Raw genomic sequence first — 5,560 nt, 5'->3', positions numbered from 1 at the left:
GTAGGGCGGGGGGGGGGGGAGGGAGAGAATAACAACAGAAAATGTGGAAGTGGCAGAGGTGCTTAATGACTTCTTTGTTTTGGTTTTCACCAAGAATGTTGGTGGTGAATAGACGTCTAACATAGTGAATGCCAGTGAAAATGAGGTAGGATCAGAAGCTAAAATAGGAAAAGAACAAATTAAAATTTACTTAGACAAGTGAGATTTCTTCAAGTCACCAGGGCCTGATGAAATGCATCCTAGAATACTCCAGGAGCTGACTGAGGAGATATCTGAGCCATTAGTGATTATCTTTGAAAAGTTATGGAAGACAGGAGATATTCCAGATGTCTGGAAAAGGGCAAATATAGTGCCAAACTATAAAAAGGGAAATAAGGACAACCCAGGGAATTACAGACCCGTCATCTTAACTTCTGTACCCGGAAAGATAAAGGAGCAAATAATTAAGCAATCAATTTGCAAACATCTAGAAGATAATAAGGTGATAAGTAAAAGCCAGCATGGATTTGTCAAGAACAAATCATGTCAAATCAACCTGATAGCTTTCTTTGACAGGATAACAAGCCTTGTGGATGGGGGAAGCAGAAGACATGGTAAATCTTGACTTTAGTAAAGCTTTTGATACTGTCTTACATGACCTTCTCATAAACAAACTAGGAAATGCAACCTACATGGAGCTACGATAAGGTGGGTGCAAAACTGGTTGGAAAACTGTTCCCAGAGAGTAATTATCAGTGGTTCACAGTCATGCTGGAAGAGCATAATGAGTAGGGTCCCGCAGGGATAAGTCTGGGTCCGGTTCTGTTCAATGTCTTCATCAATGATTTAGATAATGGCATAGAGAATACACTTATAAAGTTTGTGGATGATACCAAGCTGGGAGGGGTTGCAAGTGCTTTGGATGATAGGATTAAAATTCAAAATAATCTGGACAAACTAGGGAAATGGTCTGACGTAAATAGGATGAAATTCAGTAAGGACAAATACAAAGTACTCCACTTAGGAAGGAACAATCAGTTGCACACATACAAAATGGGAAATGACTGCCTAGGAAGGAGCACTGCAGAGAGGAATTTGGGGGTCATAGTGAATTACAAGCTAAAGCTGAGTCAACAGTGAACACTGTTGCAAAAAAAGCAAACATCATTCTGGGATGTATTAGCAGGAGCATTGAAGCAAGACAAGAAGTAATTCTTCCGCTCTACTCCATTCTGATTAGGTCTCAACTGGAGTATTATGTCCAGTTCTGGGCACCACATTTCAGGAAAGATATGGAAAATTGGAGAAAGTCCAGAGAAGAGCAATAAAAACAATTAAAGATCTAGAAAACATGACCTATGAGGGAAGAGCGGGAAAAAATGAGTTTGTTTAGTCTGGAAAAGAAAAGACAGAGAGGACCTGATTACAGTTTTCAAGTACATAAAAGGTTGTTACAAGGAGGAGGGAGAAAAATTGTTTTTCTTAACCTCTGAGAATAGGATAAGAAGCAATGGGCTTAAATTGCAGCAAGGGAGGTTTAGGTTAGACATTAGGAAAAACTTCCTAACAGTCAGAGTGGTTAAGCACTGGAATAAATTGCCTAGGGAGGTTGTGGAATCTGCATCATTGGAGATTTTTAAGAACACGTTAGACAAACACCTGTCAGGGATGGTCTAGATAATACTTAGTCCTGCAATGAGTGCAGGGGACTGGACTAGATGACCTCTCGAGGTCCCTTCTGGTTCTATGATTCTAAGACAGAACCAAACACCATGAATAAATAATTCAGTACCATTCTACTAGAACCTACTCAAAAGGAATGAGTGTGGATACTCCAACCCAATCTGATCCAAGCTCAACAATCCAGTTAAGCAGGTCAATATCAACATCATGGTGTCCAAAGCAACTAACCTCTCCTATCAAGTGGTTTTCAATGCCCTGGGAACCATTCACAGGACACAGACCTAAAACATAGCACTTTCCCTGACCCGTTTACAAAACAGGAAGTCTTGGAAGAGATCTGAGTTAACACCTGCATTGCTGATCCATTCCCTAGTGAAAGAGTGATAAGCATTGGAACCCATACAAACAGATATACTCAGCATCTTTTGAGGAAGGAAGCTGCCTTCCACTTTAAAATATTCCACAGTCCAGCCACTACTTAATCCATTGCTTATTGCTACAACCTCTTCCACTACTGCCCATTATGTGAACTTCCAGTCCTGAGAAAGTTAACTGAGAAGTTCCCCAAAGATTATTTCCAACTTCATCTAGATACAGGCAGTATCCTAGAACCCATCTCAGTCAGGCTTCGGGCCAGGACATGCAACAGACATAGTGGTGGTAGAATTGTATTGAATTATTTATTCAAAGAGTTTGGTTCAATGTCTCTGCAAAGCCATTCAAGGGTTCATTACTGAGCATGAGCTCAAAATAAGAATGTAATGGAGGAACTGATGGATGATCCCTCACAAAGAGCCTTGTTCATGTAGCTGGAACTCTCGGATACAATTGCCCAGGGTGGCTGTTGTTCTTCCTCAGAAATGGAGTAGAGGTTAGGGGAGCTGCGCTGACATTGCTTTAATCCTCTCTCTCAGACCACACTGACAGCATCATGATGGGTACTCCTCAGTCTCCAGAGTCCTTGGTTATGTAGTCTCACAGGAATCCATCCTCTCTCCAATCGTGTTCAACATCTATGTGAAGCCATCGGGGGAGTGGGGGGGGGGGGCTGATACAGCAAGGACTGAAATGTCAACAGTATGCAGATGGCAATGAGAGCCAAAGGTGTTTAGCATTTTTGAAATTCAGGCCATTTATTTAGGTGCCTAACTTTTTGAAAATTTGACCGAAAATTTAAGTGTCATAGGGTTGGCACTGGTGCAGCTATTGAATAACAACAGGGAAGGAAGACGAGATAGGAAGAGTTGGATTAGGAAATTAATGAAAGTGATAGACACTGCATGAACTGATACATGTTTTATTTTTTGGTGCTTCTCATCACAACAGATCACCAACAACAGTGCAAAAGCCAGCTGAAAGGATCAGCCATAAGGGATGCCAAAATGAGCTCAAATCAGCATCTCAGTAAACAAACTCAAGTATCATCAGTACTCCTTCTAGGATAGGACATTGTTAGCATTACAGACATTGCAAGAGGGTTAAATGAATTGAGCTTCAATTTCAGAAATATGAACGCAGCCACAACTCCCGCAGAGAACTCTGGAAGCTGCAGGTGCAAAACTCCTCTGAAAGTCAGGCCCATTATTTTTGACTGCTAATAGTAAATACTATTAAATATCTTCAGTATGACATAAAATATTTCCGAGGCTCATTTTAATAAATAAAAATACATACTCATTGATAACAAATGAAAATGTTTTCTTCTCTTCCCCATGCCTTTTTTTATATCACGTGAAGGGTCACTTGAAATCACAGCCTTATTGTGTTATCTTTCAGGTAATTGAACCTTTTCACAAAAGACTAATTTGTATCCTTTTTAATTAAAATGCTTTCAATTAAAGAGCGCAAATTACTAAAAAAATAAAAATATATCAGCCCAAATTGTCACTAAAAGTTTCTGCCTCTGAGTTTCCTAGCTGCCTATTGAGTGAGCTGGAAGATAATGCAGAGGTGTAAATGACATTTCACACTTCTTAATTAATGCCAATAACAGGCCCACCCTGTTCTCTCCCAATATCTTCCTCCAGGAAAAACAGATGCAATTCCTTAAGAATATTAGCACAGCTAACAACTCATTGATAACACCCTGCTGCCAGTCTGCCAGAAACAGATTGAAGGCCAATGAATAACGAAACTAATTTACTTGTCCTCCCACAGTTGAAGGGCCTCAGTTTTCATGTAGCTAGAACTAGCTATACCTACATTAGCACATCACTTCTTCCCTTCTCCAGAGCTGCATCTCATCCCAGTGTTTCTTTGCCAAAGGCATTTTTACTCATGGAATAATACATTATCCTCCTTTGCACACTACAGGTTATCTTATGTTACTTAAGTTAAGTTTTCTCTTCTATTATCTTATACTATTGTTTAATTTCATAGCAAATTCCCCTTTATTCTGTCATAGTATCCAGACTTTCCACACTACCTCTGCATCATAGAATCATAGGACTGAAAGGGACCTCAAGAGATTATCTAGTCCAGGCCCCTGCACTCATGGCAGGATTAAGCATTCTCTAGACCAGGGATCGGCAACCTTTGGCACGTGGCCAGCACATCCCTCATCCCACGCCACTTCCCGCAGCCCCCATTGGCCTGGGACAGTGAACCGCAGCCAGTGAGAGCCGCGATCGGCCGAACCTGCTGACGCAGCAGGTAAATGAACTAGCCTGGCTCACCAGGGGACTTACCCTGGCGAGCCGCGTTCCAAAAGTTGCCGATCCCTGATCTAGACCGTCCTATCTAACTTGCTCTTAGAAATCTCCAATGATAGAGATTCCACAATCTCCACAGGCAATTTATTCTGCAGTTTAACTACCCTGACAGTTAGGAAGTCCAACCTATCTGCCCTTGCTGCAATTTAAGCCCATTGCTTCTTGTTCTATCCTCAAAAGTTGAGAACAATTTTTCTCCCTCCTCCTTGTACAACCTGTTATGTACTTGAAAACTGTTATGTCCTTTCACCGTGCCTCAGTGGGTGACAGCTGAGGATGCCAGATTCAGGAGAAACTGCAGAGAAATAGGGCAGACTCACCCCATGCTGGTAGTTATTCTACCATTATATATACCAAGCCAGTAACAAAAATAAACTTCTGCCTCACCACACTGGTTAACAAGAAGTCAGAAATACAGTCTCCTTAGGCATTCCGTCACTTATTTCACCACCGAGGGTATGTCTTCACTACCCGCCGTATCGGCAGGTAGCAATCAATTTATCTTGTTGAGACGCGATATATCGATCCCCAAACACGCTCACCGTCGACTCCGGAACGCCACCAGAGCAAGCGGCGGTAGCACAGTCAACGGGGGAGCCCCGGCCGTCGATCCCGCGCAGTGTGGACCCCAGGTAATTCAATCTAAGATACTTCGACTTCAGCTACGCGAATAGCGTAGCTGAAGTTGCGTATCTTAGATCGATCCCCCCCCCCCCCAAGACACCAGACTTAATGATGATGGTGATTATTAAGAACCAATTTCATCAAAGGGCTCTTCTGATCTCAAAAGTTCAGCTACATACCCAGTTCAATATATAACTCAGATCTTACCTCAATCATGCTGTTGCCAATCCTTTAGTATCGAATATCTAAAGGTTTATTTATAAGAGAACAGTATAAGGAGAGTTAAAATGGTCAAAGAAATCACATACATACAATCATTGCAAAGTTCTTGGATCAGGCTTGTAGCAGTGATGTTGCAGACTGCTGGCTTGTAAAGTGTCTGGTAACTTCCAAAAGATTGGCAGGTCCTCAGTCCATAGTCAATATACCCCTTTTCGGGTAAGTCTATAGTCCAGAGATCAGAGCAAGAAAGAGGCAAAATGGAGATACTTCCAGGGTCTTGTATACTTTCTCCCATGTGGAAGGAATGCTCTCAGTCTTTAGTTTGTGGAAAATTACAAGCA

This window comes from Chrysemys picta, chromosome 1 (assembly GCF_011386835.1).
Source record: "Chrysemys picta bellii isolate R12L10 chromosome 1, ASM1138683v2, whole genome shotgun sequence".
NCBI classification, from domain to species: Eukaryota; Metazoa; Chordata; order Testudines; family Emydidae; genus Chrysemys; species Chrysemys picta.
This window is presented reverse-complemented; position numbering follows the sequence as displayed.